The sequence below is a fragment of the Lepidochelys kempii genome, chromosome 2, assembly GCF_965140285.1.
Source record: "Lepidochelys kempii isolate rLepKem1 chromosome 2, rLepKem1.hap1, whole genome shotgun sequence".
Classification (NCBI taxonomy): domain Eukaryota; kingdom Metazoa; phylum Chordata; order Testudines; family Cheloniidae; genus Lepidochelys; species Lepidochelys kempii.
The window spans coordinates 74,785,816-74,803,789 of NC_136381.1; the positions used below are offsets into that span (position 1 = coordinate 74,785,816).

Below are 17,974 nucleotides of genomic sequence, written 5' to 3' on the forward strand. Positions count from 1 at the left end.
GTGAGGGTCCTTGTCAAAGGCTTTCTGAAAATTTAAGTATACTATAGCCACTGGATCTACCTTGTCGACATGCTTAACTCCATCAAAAATTCTAGTAGATTGGTGAGGCAACATTTTCCTTTACAAAAACCATGTTGACTGTTCTCCAACAAATTGTGTTCATCTATGTATCTGATAATTCTGTTCTTTACTCTAGTTTCAACCAATTTGCTTGGTACTGAAGTTAGGCTCACCAGACTGTATTTACTGGAATTGCCTCAAGAGCCTCTCAAAAAAACTGGCAGCACATTACATATCCTCCAGTCATCTGGTACAGAAGCTGATCTAAAAGGACAGGTTACTTACCAAGTTAGTAGTTCTGCAATTTCACATTTGAGTTCCTTCAGAACTCTTGGGCGAATACCATCTGGTACTGGTGACTTATCACTGTTCAGTTTATCAGTTTGTTCCAAAACCACCTCTAATGACACATCCATCTGGGACAGTTCCTCAGATTTGCCACCTAAAAAGAATGGCTCAGGTTTGGGAATCTCCCTCACATCCTCAGCCTTGAGTGCTCCTTTAGCTTCTCAATTGTCCAGTGGCCCCACTGGTTGTTTACCAGGCTCTTGCTTCTGATATACTTAAAAAATTTTACTATTACTTTTTGAGTCTTTAGCTAGCTGTTCTTCAAATTCTTTTTTGGCCTTCCTAATTATATTTTTATACTTCACTTGCCAGAGTTTATGCTTCTTTCTATTTTCCTCACTAGGATTTAACTTCCACTTTTTAAAGGATGCCTTTTTGCCTCTCACAGCTTCTTTTACTTTGTTGTTTAGTAAAAGAGCTAAAAAACTGCCACCATGGCTATGTTTTTTAATTTGGGAGTATAAATTTAAGTTGAGCCTTTATTATGGTGTCTTTAAAAGGTAGAGACATCAGAGTGTAAACTTTCCTGCACCATCTTCATAATGCGCCTCAACTTCAGCCTGTAGAACTCACTACTAACCACTGGAGATCAGAAACCCCAGCTACATACCCATTCAGTCTTTGACCTCTCTGCTAAAGCTACCAAAGGTTCCAATTAGTGCTAGGTTTTATGACCAATATTGTGATATGGACAATTGTCCACCGGGAAGCGGAGTAAGATCAAGCTAATTTCATATGAAGTGTTAAATGGTAACATCTCAGTCACTAGTAAAGCAACAATGCACTGAATTTCCGATCAATGCAATTTCCTTAGTTCATTCAACAGTCATTCTTGTTTTCTTTGAATTCACTACACGGGAATGAACAGTTATCTGAAGAAAAACCAAGTAGACATTTTAAAGCAAAATGAAAGTTCAGAAAATTATTTTTAAAATGATCTTTTAGCACCCTAAAGTGTGCTCGGTATTTTTCAAGTCTTTAGAGATGTCCCTGCCTGAAAGAGCTTACACACTAAATACATGTAAAAAAGAAGTGATAAATGGGGAAGAGACGGTTTAGGACAAGATTAAAATAATAAAATCATAGTTACTTAGTAAGGCATGCACGCATCTTAACTATTCAGCTAGACCTGAATAAGCTACTTAGGCATATATCTCATTTTGAGCATGAGTAGTTCCACTAACCTCAGTAGAACTATTTACTTATAATACGTATTTAAAGTTAGGCTGAATCAGGATGTATATTTTCTTTCTAAATATGCATTGAGAATGTAAAATTTCTGTTGATGTTTTTGGTTTACTAAATAATTGAAGAAAATTGTTATTGTGTTAAGAAGCCCACAATAAAGTGTCACCTAACAGAAGTGTGAAATAGACAAATGTGATTGTACATCTATATTAGAGGGTATAGATTTGTGCCAGATTATTATACATTAGAACACTGTACTGATTTAGTGACATACATTACACATAAATGCACGAGTTACATAAATGCTTACTTTAAAGGAATTAATAGCAGTTGACAATAGTATTACCAACACACTGAGCACACCAAATCAGATGTGATATACTGTGTGGCTTAAATTCATGCTAAACTAGGTTATGCAGACAGAACTACTCAGCTCTCATTTTTCCATGACATGTGACCAGCATCACTCTGATTAACTCAGAGGGACAATCCAGTGGTGATGTTAAGGTGGTTGGAGTGAAAATTCAGATCCTAGACCTTTTATGTACTTTATTGGCTTCCATAGTACCTGATAAAATCCCCTTGGGTACTTGCTCTATTCCTTAATGTTTATGTCACATTAGGTTTAAACACTACCATAGCAAAATAGTAAATGCTATTTCTGGCATTATGCAGAGAAAGAAACACAGCATGTGGTTTACTAAACAGTTCCTTATCCCTCCTGGTATCTTGTAGATAAGAAATGAGGCCCCCTATTGCCACTTCAGGATAGACCTTAATTATTTGCTTGCTCTGGAGAAAGCAGGCTGCCCAATGACACCATGTGCATGGACCACATTACCATGAGGGAATCAATCAATTTTTATAAAGATGGGGCATATTGAAATTCCAGGGGTCAGGTTTCATATTTTAAAAAATTGTTCTGTGTCTGCAAGGAAAAGTAACAGGAAAGACTCAGCTGCTTGCCACTTAAACCTGGCTTTTCAAATGTGCTCAGCTGAAGATCTGACCCATAGTAGGGAATTCATACAAATGCTGAAAGCTCTTCCCCCTAGCCTTTGGGAACCTATGCTTTTTTAGCAGCAGCCATCCTTTAGTTACTACAATAATCTGTGGCTCACTCACAGATACAAACATTTTGGTCACAGACAGTTACAGAAAATGGTCAATATTAAAAGTGTTTTTAAACTAAGATTACATTCTGGAGATAATCCCAGAGCTATTTACTCAGATTATTAGCAGCAGCACGTAAATGCATCACCATACAATGGATCACAAGATAGAACACTATGCTTCAATTCACATGGTTGAAAAATACAAGTTATGGAAAAGATTATGTTTAATTAGACATTCCCCAAGCCAACTTGAGCACCACTGGGCCATAAAGCCAAAAAGTCCTTTAGCTAAAACCACCCTCAGATACTGTGTCTAAAAAGATACAGCCTTCTGTGTACACTAAATCTCTCCTGCTTATCCAATTGAAAGAAGTCTGCACCAAATATCCAGCATGTTCTTATGAATAAACACTTCGCCAGCTACTTAAGAATATTATAAAGCCATCAGCTGAAAGCACTATACAGTACAGCAGAACACACCCAGTGAACGAAAGTTCAGTCTGAGAAATTAAAAGGATTCTCTTACTTGCATTACTTACCTCCAGACATAGCAACAATTAATGGAATTCTTATAGGGGCATATTACACCTGTGTTCAGTGGTATGTATTTGATTTCAATTGAGTTCTAGGTACAATTTTAAAAGTGCTGATTTTGACCAAGAAAGTCATAAATGGGCTGAGATCAACTGAGGCAGTATCTTTCCCTCTGTCCCTCATTGTAAATGGAAAAGGGCTGGAGATAGGACCCTGATTCCCATTTTATTTACACCAGTTTTACTCCAGTGCAAAATCCAGAGTTGCTCCACATTTATACTAGCATTTTAAAGAGTGGAGTCCAGCCCAGTGGGTTTGCAGGGAGGAGTCCTCAATGCTGGAACTAGCTTCCTCACTTTGGTTTGCCAGTGTCCAAAATCTGAGGATGGTACTCAACATGAAGGGTATAGCTACACTGCAACAAAACACCCAGGGCTGGCTTGGGTCAGCTGGCTCAGGCTCACAGGGCTTGGGCTATGGTTCTGTAAAATTGCAGCATAGATGTTAACGATCAGGCTGGAGCCAAGGCTCTGGGATCTTTCCCCCTATGGGATCTCAGGGCCTTGGCTCCAGCCTGATCCCAAATGTCTATGCTGCAATTTAACGGCCCCACAGCCCAAGCCATCTGACCCATGCCAGCTGCAGGTGTTTTACTGCACTGTAGACATACCCTCCCACCTCCTAAAGGTGGTCTTCAGGTAACTCAGGTAATCTTTTTCTGGGGATGAGAAGAGCTTGACTGGGTGGGAGGCAGATGGGATGTTCTAGAGAGGGGTTCTTGTTTTGAGCTTTGGTCCAATTTTTAGGTTGTACAGATTTCATTCATTTTAATGTGCGCAGATCTACAGAAATCTACATTTGATAAAACAAAACGAATCTATAAAATAAATGTGGCATCAGGCTGGAAGCCTGGAAGAACAGCAGAGAATATCTGAGAGGGGGAGAAGGTAAAGTATGAAAGGACTCCTGATGGATTTCAAACTGTTAAGGAATTTTAGAGCTGCTCTCTGCTTCCCAAACACTCAATTTTGTCCCTAAGTGGCCCAAGTTGGAGCTGGAAAAGCGCAAAAGGAAACAGATAAGTGGCATTGGTCTTCTGATTTAAGAAGCTGCGTGAAGTCATGTCTTGTGTTCTTCATTGGGAGATAAATACATTCTCCAAGAGCCTTTTAAGCCAACTGGCACTTTCACCCAGGCAATTGTTTAAAAAAAGGTTAGTTAGTAGCATTGTGTGACATAGAATTGTCAGGTTTCAGAGTAACAGCCGTGTTCGTCTGTATTCGCAAAAAGAAAAGGAGTACTTGTGGCACCTTAGAGACTAACCAATTTATTTGAGCATAAGCTTTCGTGAGCTACAGCTCACTTCATCGGATGCATACTGTGGAAAATACAGAAGATGTTTTTATACACACAAATCATGAAAAAATGGGTGTTAATCAAGGTGGGCCATTTTCAGCACAAATCTGGGGGGAGGGGGGAGGGAGAAAACCTGGATTTGTGCTGGAAATGGCCACCTTGATCATCATACACATTGTAAGGAGACTGATCACTTTAGATAAGCTATTACCAGCAGGAGAGTGGGGTGGGGGGAGAGAAAACCTTTTGTAGGGATTAACACCCATTTTTTCATGATTTGTGTGTATAAAAACATCTTCTGTATTTTCCACAGTATGCATCCGATGAAGTGAGCTGTAGCTCACAAAAGCTTATGCTCAAATAAATTGGTTAGTCTCTAAGGTGCCACAAGTATAGAATTGTCAGTAGCTTTGTGTGACAAAGAAGGGAGCACTTCTCCAAAATGTGAGTCTGGCATCCCTACATCTCACTTGCCTGCCAACAAGATAAAATACACCAAGCAATCATTTTAATGCTGTAACTCACTTTTTGAACTGAAATAATATGAGTTGGCCCTTATGTTACACAATGAATTCCAAAAAAGTGAATGCTGGCTCTTGGGACTGGTAATTCTCTGTCCCTAGTACACTGCAAGATTCTGACTGTGAAATGTTTTGCAGTTAATGGCCATTTCATTTATGCACACAATAAAAGAAATTTAATCCCCCACACAAATACCTGTTGCATGCGTACAAAGTCTATATAAGGAGCAGAGGAAATGTAAACACTTTGGAATTGTTCAATAAAACTTAAATGCATCACACTGAGTAAAATTCAATCATTAGAAGCTGGCCCAGCATACAATACTAACATGTCTGGAATCAGTGGTAGGACTCTTGTGAGTTGGAGTTGCACAGGAATTGTAACCTAATACAATGAGTATTACATTTGCCAACCCCCGTCAAAAAAAACAAAACAAAACACATCACTGCTTAAGAAAAATGAAGATAGAAGGCTGGCATTTTAAGAAGTGATTACTTCCTTACTGTTAAAGAATTTCATGAACAGTTTTCTTACGGTGTTAATACAATGAGTATTTGTCAGAGTCACAAGGTCTGGTCTATGCCCCAGCCTGTAATCAGTCTCCTGGGATTGACTCCTTTAATGTGCTGGGCCCCAAGGACCCACACAGTTCCACAGGCCCAAACCCATAGCCTCCAAGACTCAGATTGGGCCTTCGGCACCAGCAATCCCTGTCTCTCCGAGAGAACAGAGTCCTGCGGGAGGCTGTTACGGTCCCCTGTCAATCTGCTAATATAATAAAAAAACCTCAAGGTTACTAACCTTTCTGTAACTCTTCCAGAGGCGTTGTACATATCCATTCCAATGTAGGTGTGTGTGCACCCTGAGCACAGTTGCTGGAGGTTTTTCCCTTAGTGGTATCCTTTGGGTCAGCTCCAACATCCTCTGGTGCCGCACACTCATAGAACCCAGATAAAGGGCCCTGCCAACCCTGTGCCCTCTCAGTTTCTTCTTACCAGCTGACTGATAATAGTGGAAGGAGCATGGGTTTTGGAATTGACGTGCAACACATCTCAAAAACAACAGTTACAGAAAGGTTAATGCTTGCACATGTCCATTCCAATTTAGGTGACTCAAGCAGCTGCACAGGAGGTGGGCTTGGAGTTCAAGAACGAGCTGACTGCATGGCCAAAGTCAGCATCGTCTCTGGTCTGCTGAGTGATGGCATAGGGCTTTGAGAACGTGTGCACCAAAGGACCAGGTTGCTGCCCTGCAGATGTCCTGAATAGGAACTTGTGTTAGGAATGCAGTGGAGGCTGCCTGCGATCTTGTGGAATAAATGGTCAGGTTAGCTGGAGGCGGAATGCTGACCATCTTGCAATGTGTACATTGTAATCCAGGACGAGATCTTCAGGGTGGAGGTGGGAAGGCCTTTCATCCTGTTGGCTATTGCTATGGAAAGCTGGCTTGATCAGCGAAACGGCTTGGTTCTTTGTAAATGGATGTGCTCTGGCATTCTAACATCCAAGGAGCGTAGACATTGCTCCTCCCTGTTTGCATGCGGCTTCAGGAAGAAAACTGGTAGAAAGATTGCTTGACTGCAGTGGAATTGTGAAACCACTTTCAGGAGGAATGCCGGGTATGTATGCAGCACCTTATCTTTAAAAAAAAAAAAAAGAGAAGGAGGACTTGTGGCACCTTAGAGACTAACAAATTTATCTAAGCATGAGCTTTCGTGAGCTACAGCTCACTTCATCAGATGCAGTGAGCTGTAGCTCATGAAAGCTTATGCTCAAATAAATTGGTTAGTCTCTAAGGTGCCACAAGTACTCCTTTTCTTTTTGCGGATACAGACTAACACGGCTGCTATTCTGAAACTTATCTTTAAAGACTATCATATATGGGGGCTCTGATATGAGGGCACAGATCTCCAAAACCCTTCTGACTCAGGGGATGGCCACTAAGAAGGCCACTTTCCAGGAGAGGTGCACCAACAAGCATGTTGCCAGCGGCTTGAACGGGGGAAAAGAGACCAGTTGTTGATCCAGGGGAAGAAAGGCAGATATTGCTGCTAGGTGGAGCTTGACTGAAGAAATAGCCGAACGCTGTTGTTTCTGATGCAAAAAGGTACTCCGATATGAGTTGCAATGAGGATTGAATGGGTGGAACTCTGCGTTGGGAGGACCAGATGGAGACTCACTTCCATTTTGCAAGGTAAGTGGTCCTGGTAGAGGGTTTTCTACTACCTAGCAGAACTCTACGGATTTGCTCCAAGCAAGCTTGCTCTTCAGGATTCAGCCATGGATCTTCCAGGCCATCAGATGAAGAGACCTGAGATTTGGGTGGAGCTGCTGACCCTGGTCTCGGGAGATCATGTCTGTGTGTAGCAGAAGCAGGGTTTCCATTGAGAGGTCTAACAGGGTGGTGAACCAATGCTGCCTGGGCCATTCTGGGGCTATGAGAATGACTAGTGCCCAGTCCCACTTGATCTTCATCAGAACCTTGTGTGTCGAGTCCTCCACCATTGGAAAATGTCCCTTGAGATGTCTGGCCAAAGGGACCATTCATGGTGAGAGGAGTAAGACCTGCTGAGGTGATACGCCAGCTGGTTCTGTGCTCCCAGGAGGTCCAACACCACGAGATGGATTGAATGGGTTATGCAGAATCCCACAGCTGGATTGCTTTCTGGCATGGGGATGGGAGGAGTGAGCTCCTCCCTGCCTGTTGATCTAGAACATGGCAGTTGCATTGTCTGAGAACCAAAACGACTTTGATGTAATATGGGGCAGGAATAGTTGACAGGCAAGGCGGACCACCCTGAGCTCTCTGACATGGAGATGAAGAGAGAGTTCTTCTGGGGACAATAGTCTTGAGGGACCCTAAGTGGGCTCCCCAGCCCAGTGCTGATGTGAGAGACTGGAGACATTGATGGTTTGGACCGTGAAAAGGGCACTCCCACACAGACCACTTGGTAGTTCACCCACCAAGTCAGTAAATAGAGGACTTGAGCGAGCACAATGAGCACTGAATCCAGATGATGCCATGAACGTGAATACACCATGGCCAGCCATGTTTGGAGAGGTCTGAGACACAGCTTTTCATGTGATACTACGCAAGTGCATGATGCCATGTGGTCCAGAAAACGGAGACATTTTCAAGCAGTCATGACTGGATGGGATTTATCAAGACCGTGACTGCTCAAAAACGGTCTTCTGGAAGCAAGGCTCTTTCTGAATGAAGTCAAGAACTGCACTGATGTACTCTAACCTCTTCATCAGGACAAGGGTGGATTTCTGGGAGTTTATCAGTAGACCTAGGGCCTGGAAGTTTGATTGGATGAGATGGATGTTGGATTCCACTTCAGCTGTGGACTGGCCACTGACTAGCCAGTCCCTGAGAGATGGGAAGATGTGCACTGTTTCTTGAGAAAAGCCCCCACCACTGCCATACATTTGCTGAAAACCTCTGGAGAGACTAACAGGCCAAATGGAAATGTACATTACTGCAAACTGGTAATGTATTTGGTTCACAATGAAACTTAGGAACCTTCTGTGGCCTTGGGGGTGGGGGGGACACGATATGTGGAAGTATGTGTCCTTTAAATCAAGGGTGGCATTTCAATCCCCCAGATGCAGAGAGGAAATGATGGAAGCCAGGGAGACCTTTAAGCTCTTCAGATAGTGGTTGAGACAACGCAGGTCTAGGATAGGTCTAAGACCACCCTAGGCTTTCGGGGTTAGGAAATAACATGAATAGAGCCCCTTTCCTCTTAGGTGATATGGAACCTCTCCTATGGCTCCCACCCAAAGGAGGGATTGGGACTTCTTGTTCCAACAGTTGCTCCTGAGAAGGGTCCCTGAAGAGGGATAGGGGCGAGGTAACCACAAACTGGAGAGTGTATCCCACTCTACTGTGCTGAATACCCAACAGTCTGAATTAATGTGCGTTCAGGCATTGGTGTGGGACAGGGGGTTCAAAAACAGAGGGACAATTGTATCAGATATTGTGTGGATTGAAACATCAACCTTGAATGTCTTTCCACTGAATGCATCCGATGAAGTGAGCTGTAGCTCACGAAAGCTCAAATAAATTTGTTGGTCTCTAAGGTGCCACAAGTACTCCTTTTCTTTTTGCGAATACAGACTAACACGGCTGCTACTCTAAAACTCACCCAAATGAGTGCTTCAAGCTCCCTGAGAGTTTGGGGGCGGCCTGTATCAGCCCTGCTGAGGCGGCCAGTGGAGAAGGTCTAAGCCTGAATCCACTGCTCTTCCTCCTCTGCTGGTCCTGGCTGGCTGGGCAAAACAACAGCCTATCTGTTGGGGTCTGTAATGCTTCCTGGATGCCGCTGGAGTATATAGCCCCAGGGATTTCAGGGTCACCTTAGAGTCCTTAAGCCCATGGAGCCTACCATCAGTTTGCTCTGAAAAGCATGAGGACCCTTCAAAAGGGAAGATCTTGGAGGTTTTGTGGTACTTCCTGGGGAAAACCCCAACAACTGCAACCATGAGCTTCTGCACATGGTCGTTGCCCTGGCCATAGATCTGGCTCCAGAGTCAGCTACATCCAAAGCTGCCTGTAAGGAGGCCTTCACCACCATTTTCCCCTCCTCAATCAGCAAGGAGAACTCCTGTCTGGCATCCTGAGGGAGCAAGTCTTTCAACTTTTGCATAGCCTCCTGCATATTAAAGTCATAGCGGCCCAGGAGAGCCTGCTGGTTTGGTATGAGAAGCTGTAGTTCTCCTGTGGAAATAGGCCTTCTGGCCAAACAGGTCTAACTTTTTTGATTCCTTTGCCTTAGGTGTTATGCCCGATTGTCCCTGGCGATCTCTCTAATTGGTGGCCACTATCACCAGGGATCTCAGGGGAGGATGAAAGAATATAAACTCGAAGCCTTTGGATGGTACGAAACACTTCCATTCTGTATGCTTTGCCATGGGAGGGAGGGAAGCAGGGGTCTGCCATAGTCCCTTAACTGGGTCCACGATAGCCTCATTGAGTGGTAGAGCCACGCTTGAGAGGCCCGCCACCAGCAGAATGTCCAGTAGATTGTGAGTCGCCTCATTGACCACCTCTGCCTGGATGCCTAGATTCGAGGCCACCTGCTTTGATAAGTCTTGGTAAGCCTTGTGGTCATCCCCAGATGAGGACATCCCCAGATGAGGCTGTGGTGGCAGTGGGTAAGAGGAAGAGGAGTCTAGGACTGGCTGAGGGGCCTCCACTCCTCCCTCCATATTGACCAGGATCTGCAGGGCCTCTTCTTGAGACTAGTGCCACGCTTGGTACCAGAGTCTGGATCCGGGGGGGGGGAGGGGGTGTCACACAGTGAGGTACCAGAGGTGCTCTGCTCTGAGGTCACCAAGTAGGAGCACCTCAAGAGACTGCCTTGACCTTGGGGGAACCAGAAAGGCCATTGCATAGGTGCCGGCCGCCATGGAACCAGCGGCCAAGCACTCGGTGGTACCCCTATGCTTGGGGGCACGATGGAGTAGGAGCGGCCAGGGAGTAATACAGGCAGCTGCGATGACAGGAAGAGTCAGATCCCACTTCTGACTCTGATGAAGACGAAGAGTCCCAGCATGGTGTCCAGGGTTGTGCAGACCCCCTTGGTGCCGGTGATCCGTGCTGCAGAGACGCCTGCAATGAGGCTCCCACAGGGGGTTTTCCCCTAGAGGGCAGTCGTGGTACCAGAGGATGGCTGGGGGAGTGTTCTTTGCCACTCAACGGTACAGTAGTGCCGAGTCCTGAGTGCCGCCAGGGACACATGAACCGAAAATAAAAGTAGGGTGACCAGACATCCCGATTTTATCGGGACATTCCTGATTTTAGGGGACTTATCCCACGTCCCGAACTTATATCAGTCAGGATGCCCTTTGTCCCGATATCGGGACAGTCCGGACCGCAGCCGCGGTGCTGCTCCTCACCGCTTCCTGGGGCAGCTCCCGGTGCCCGCCCGCCGGCAGGAGCGCTGCGTGCTGCAGGGGCGGGGCTTGCAGGTGTCAGGAGTGGGCAGAGAGCCCTCTGCCCCCCACCCCACGACCCTAGGAGCCAGAGGGACCTGCCTGCCGGATGTTTCCTGGGATGGGAGCTGCCCCAGGTAAGCACCACTGGGACACCCCACCTCATCCCCTGCCAGGTCCCTCAGGCTCTTAGGGTGGCAGGGCTCTGTGCGCTGCCGGTGCCTGCAAGCCCCGCTCTGCGTCTCCGGCAGCTCCCATTGGCGCTTTTCCCAGCCAATGGGAGCCACGGAGCTCGTGCTTGTGGCGGGTGCAGCACGTGGAGAGTCTGGAGACTCTCCTCGCTGCTCTCACCCTAGGAGCCAGAGACCTTCCAGCAGGGCTGGTGAGTGCGGCCAGGGAAGGGGGCAGGATGTGATGGTGAGTATCTGGGAGGTGTGTGGGGGGTGCTGGGCTTTGAGGGTGTGGAGGGTGCTGGGCAGTGGGGGAGGTTTGTGTGTTTTGGGGTGCTGTTAGGGGTACTGGGAAGTGGGGGAGATCTGTGTGTGTCAGGGCACTGGGTGTCTGTATGGGGCATTGTATAGTTGTGGTGGGAGCGTTGTGGGGAAGGGCACTGGGAAGGAAGAAAGAAGGGAGGGGAAATCTGTGTGTATTGGGAAACTAGCAAGTGGGGGTGTTCTGTATGGGGGTGCCGGGCAGCTGTGGTGGGGCTGTGGGGGCGCTGGGCAGGGTGTGTGTTTGTACAGCACTGTGCATTTGTGGTGGAAGGGTTGTAGGAGAGCTCTGGGCATAATGGATCCAGCGGGCGCTGGGCAGGGGAGCTGTGCGGCACAGCATGGGCCCACCCCCAACAGGAAGGGGTACGCTGGTAGCACAGGGCCAGGCGGACCAGCATGCCTCTGGCTCCGGTTAGGGCTGTGCACCCGTGTCTGTCTCTTCCCTTCCACTTGCCCAAAGTGTCCTGATATTTCACTCTTGCGATCTGGTCACCCTAAATGAAAGTAGGTCCTTGGCTGCTGCAAACACCTCCAGAGTAGATGGCACCATGAACTGACTGGCACACTGTCTACCTGAGGACAGTGTCTCGGACGCCAGAGTCAGTGGGTCCTGCATAGATACTGGAGCCATCAGTACCAGCTGTTGCAGTGCCAGGGTGAAAGTGCGGCCCCATGCGGACATCACTTTATCCTGGTCCCCAGGCCTGTTTGACTTGTGCATTGGATCAACTCTTCTCCCAACTGTTTCTTATGCTTCTTGGGCACCAGGGATGGGGACCAGTGCCAAGACTTATGACCAGTGTGGGAAACACTCCTTGCAACAAAGCCCGTTGCCAACTGTGTCCACATATCTATTCTGGGGACACCATCATAGGACCTAACCACATCAGCCACACTATCAGAGGCTTGTTCACCTGCACATCTACCAATGTGATATATGCCATCATGTGCCAGCAATGCCCCTCTGCCATGTACATTGGCCAAACTGGACAGTCTCTACGTAAAAGAACAAATGGACACAAATCAGACATCAAGAATTATAACATTCAAAAACCAGTTGCAGAACATGTCAATCTCTTTGGTCACTCGATTACAGACCTAAAAGTTGCAATTTTTCAACAAAAAAACTTCAGAAACAGACTCCAAGGAGAGACTGCTGAATTGGACTTAATTTGCAACCTGGATACAATTAACTTAAGCTTGAATAGAGACTGGGAGTGGATGGGTCATTACACAAAATAAAACGATTTCCCCATGTTTATTCCCCCCCCCCACTGTTCCTCAGACGTTCTTGTCAACTGCTGGAAATGGCCCACCTTGATTATCACTACAAAAGGTTCCCCCATCCCTCCGCTCTCCTGCTGGTAATAGCTCACCTTAAGTGATCACTCTCCTTACAGTGTGTATGATAACACCCATTGTTTCATGTTCTCTATGTATATAAATCTCCCCACTGTATTTTCCACTGAATGCATCCGATGAAGTGAGCTGTAGCTCACGAAAGCTTATGCTCAAATAAATTGGTTAGTCTCTAAGGTGCCAGAAGTACTCCTTTTCTTTTTGCGAATACAGACTAACACGGCTGCTACTCTGAAACCACAACTATAACAGTGTATATACACTGGAAAAGATGACAAAACTTCTACTGGGAAGTTTTCCTGAAGCAAAGAGTAGTTCCAGCAACTGCCACAGGTGGTAAGAAGGAACAGGGGATGCAGGGTTGGCAGGGCCCTTTATACCAGTGCTATAAAGGCATGGCACCAGAGGGCGCTGGAGCTCACCCGATGGATACCACTAAGGCAGTGGTTCCCAAACTTTAACAACCTGTGAACCCCTTTCATTAAAATATCAAGTCTCACAAACCCCCTCCTAAAAATGAATATTTCCAGGCATTTTCTCCTTTACCTGAGTATAAATTATAAAAGCAGTGATCTTGGAAATATAAAATTTGTTTTTATGGCATGCTCATTACACACTATTATTTATTATTATTTATCATTACAGTATTTTTATTACATTATGAAAACAGCAACATTCTTCCAAGATCTCACTTTCGTAGCTTGTATCACTTTGAATAAGCCTGTTATAAGCCCAGGCTCCTATGTTTCATCAAGGAGTATCAGATGTGAAACAGCATGAAGGTATTTAAGAAGCCAATTCAAAAAGATCTTCCTACACAAGCATTCAGGTCTTGAGCAGCTTGGGCAAACAATGCATGTTACAACAAAACTTAAACTTGTTCTTCATAATAATTTTAAAAACAATACTAGCTGCCTATTAACTTTTAAAAACAGCAAAAAATATCCACCTCCCTTTCAATTTATTACAAGGAGTCTTGAAGTTTAAATCTCCTCAGTGTGATAGATATGCTTGTTTTAATTTGCTTAGCTCTTGGAAGCCCAGGAGCTCCAGGCTGCTGGCCCCGTGCTGCCTGGGATCCCTAGGGATAGCTCTGTCCACCATTAGGGAATTTTTCCCTGAGAACCCCTGCAACATTTCGTGGACGCCCAGGGGTTCACAAACCCCAGTTTGGGAACCACTGCACTAAGGGAAAGAATTTCAGCAACTGTGCGTGCGCCGTGCACACACGTACATTAGAATGATCATATGCAAGCACTTAAGAAGAATACAGTACTAGACTATTGGGAACCATGAAACACTGTTAATCTACTTGGTTGAATTACTTCACCATGCTGTATCTAGAGGGCAGATTTTATCATGGATTCTTTTACTGTTGGGTACTTTTTAAAAATGCATTTCAGGCTACTTATTGCTTACATCTAATCTGAACTGCATGTCTAGTTCTTTGATATCAGTTAATTTTAAAGTCTTATTTCCTACCTTGCTGCTTATAGTGTTTACCAATCTGTTATGGCTCCTAGTGCTAGCTGATTAATATTTTCACATCCTAGAGTACACAAGCACTTCCATTATACAAAGCCTTCCACCAGAGAACCTCAAAGCTAGTGAATTAAGCCTCAAAAATACCCTTTGGTTTCTAAAAAGATCTACAGGGTTCGCCCTTTGAAAGGTTAGAGAAGGCTGCAAAAACAGCACAGAAAGAAGACTACATAGCTTAGCACACTAAAGAATGGTCGGAGAGCCAGGAATTAGAGTTCTACCCACAGTTCTACCACTGACCAGTTAAGTCATGCAACCCGTGTCTTAGTTTTCCGAACATCTATATAAGATGAAAGTAGTACTTTCCTTTTTCACATGATTGGTGAGGATTAATGTTTGAACAACACTAAGATGCTGAATAAATGCTAAGTGTTATTAATGAGAAAGTTTCAAATGAGCAGAAAACAGCATTATGCATGAAGAAATTCAGCACTGTAGGGAGACATGTTGGTTTTGTTACCACAGTGTGCTAAGACAATGAAAAGTTTTCAGAGGATGTCAAGAAATTTGCATCCAAACTGAAGGATATTTCCTTAAAGACATTTGAGGGTTATGAGTCATATTAAGCACACATGATTTCATGAATACCTTAATACAGCTTATTGGAAGTAAGTAGTCTATTTACTAAAACTGTACATTCTGCTCTGTGTTCTTGCTTATGTGTATTTGTACACTAACCTGCTACAGGTAACTATACTTAGCAGAGCTGCTGCTGTATAGTTTTCTGCAGCCCTGAGATTCAGATTTAGCAGAAGGTGCCCTTAAGAGGGCATCTAGAGGAAAAAATGGGTCAGGGTGGAGGCTGATGTCCTGAAAGGGATAAGTGACTCTCAGAAGCCAGTAGAAAAGAAAAAAAAGTCATGCTCAAGAATTGAGGGGAGTATGCATAAAGAAGAAAGAAGGATTTTTTTAGCAATACACAAATAAATATAAATGAACATAGAATTAAATGTAATTAAAATTTGACTAAATTAAAAATTGCAAAAGGCTACAGCAGGATGCAATTAACACTGCCACACATCCAGGAACAAGCATATATAGGTCAAGTGTGATGTCTGCTGAAGAACTATAGTTAAAAACAAATTTATATAGAGCAGAAGAAATCCAATATAAAGCTCATCTCTCTCCTCGTAAAGATAGAGCTCCATTAAAAATTTAAGTGCCTCCATTTTGAGTAGACAGGAGCATACCGAAAATACATACATCTTATTGGGAAGATGGAGAGCTGGATTTACTTCCTTTCATTAACCAATGACCCACCTGTCAAATACATGGTTTAGACTTAAGAAAGAAGGATTACATGTAATTTGTTCTTACGTTAAATACAAAATACACACACACATGCACACACACACTCTAAGGTCTTAGTTAAGAAATCAAGTCAGGAAATGTGAAAGTAAAGGTTGAATGCACAATCTTAACTCTGCTCCTTTGTTAGGGTTGCCAGGTGTCTGGTTTTCGACTGGAACGCCCAGTCCAAAAGGGACCCTGGTGGCTGTGGTCAGCAGTGCTGACCAGGCTGCTAAAAGTCCGGTCGGTGGCATAGCGGGGCTAAGACAAGCTCCCTGCCTGCCATGTCTCCGCACAGCTCCTGGAAGCAGCTGACATGTCCAGCTCCTGGTTGCAGGGGTCGCCATGGGGGCTCCGTGTGCTGCCCCCACCCTGAGCACCAGCTCCGCAGCTCCCATTGGCTGGGAGCCATGGCCCATGGGAGCTGCGGAGGCAGCATCTGTGAGCACAGGCAGCACGCAGAGCCCTTTGGCCCCTCCACCTAGGAGCCGGACATGCCAGCCGCTTCCGGGAGTCGCCTGAGGTAAGCGCTGCCCAGCCAGAGCCCGCACCCCAAACTCCCTCCCACACCCCAATTCCCTGCCCCAGGTCAGAACCCTCTCCTGCACCCCGCATTCCCTCCCACATCCCACACTCCCTGCCCCAGTCTGGTGAAAGTGAGTGAGGGTGGGGGAGAGTGAGTGATGGAGGGAGCGGGGATGGAGTGAGCAGGGGGTGGGGTAGCGGTGTTCCGTTTTGTGCAATTAGAAAGTTGGCAACTCTATCCTTTGTACGTATGCATAATGATAGCCATCAATTAAGTGATAATCTTATTTTACATACAATATAATGCAGTGATGTTGTCTAGAGCCTTGCACATGTGTATCCCCACAGTGTCTGATTAGACAATTAAAGAGAATGAGCCAAATCTGAGCCTTATATAAATGGGTGGGACTCCAATGGAAGCCAATTTGCGATCTTAACTAGTAGGCACTATCAGGGTCCTGCTGTAATAAGTTTATAGGGGGCAAAATTATGTTTTCTGGGTGGTTTAGAAATCAAATTATAGCCATGCCACTTAAGCTTATATAATCTTTTGGAGGGAGATTTTCAAAGTCAAGGAGTACTTAGGTACACTGTTACTATTGAAACACAAAAGGCACTTTGAATATCTACTCCTTTATCTTTGCTTTATACCATCTTCTATTGTAATAAAAATTGTAGCCCACATGATAGTGGCTTAGTCACACTATTAGTTATGACAGAACAACTCTATGTAGGCTGAGCAGGTCATTATTATACACAGCATCTAACCTTTTATACAAGACAACAACATTTAGAGTAAACATTAGGTGAGAAATTTTTCACATCCACCTGACCCCTGTGATCCCAACACTTGAGATTTTATTGTGAGTCTCATAACATTGGTGATTTTCCTCAAGCCCCCAGCTCCTGGAATGATGTAATTACATGAGAATCTAACCTTTCATTTAATAAAAACAAGCTGCTAGCCCTCCTGCTTGCAGAGAACAGTGTGGACACAAGCGATTCCGAAAGTCAAATAAAAAGATCCCAAAATACATTTCACAGAATATCAGGGTTGGAAGGGACCTCAGGAGATCATCGAGTCCTTATATTATTTCAATTTTTAAGTCAGTCACTCTCATGGTGTGGGGGGCCTGAATCACAATTTCTGAATGTGTGGGACTGGCAACACGGATGTGCTTAATATTCAGTTGCCTGATGCAATTAAATACTGTTCCCTCAGCATTCATGCTATTCCCTAGGCATTCTCCATTCTTAGTATAGGCTTCAGTTACAGTGCGGTAATGTTATCTACTTGCAAGGCAAAACTGGAAATGTGAGGGGCATGTTGTCTGTGTGTATAGATAGATAATCTATCTTCCTACTGTATTTTCCACTGCATACATCTGATGAAGTGGGTTTTAGCCCACGAAAGCTTATGCTCAAATAAATTTGTTAGTCTAAGGTGCCACAAGTACTCCTCGTTCTTTTTACTGTACTTTAGAAGACCCTCCATCTGATGCTCCCACTACATTTCTTAAAGAATTCATGTAAGAAAGATTATGACTAAAGCAGACTGTCAAACATTCTGTGGAGAGGATTGAACTCCATTTCTAATTATGGCCCTGTGGCAGGAACACACATATAGGACTATGTGCTTCCTTCATTCCACACCTGATCTCCCACAGATGTCAATGAGAAATTTGCACAAAGGGAGGAACAG

General features: G+C 44.8%; 1 protein-coding gene across 1 annotated transcript in view; it reads right to left on the reverse strand.

The window, feature by feature from the left end:
- The window catches only part of MAPRE2 (microtubule associated protein RP/EB family member 2), a 171,062-nt gene that overhangs the window by 103,261 nt on the left and 49,827 nt on the right, over positions 1 to 17,974 (reverse strand). The window lies entirely within an intron of this gene.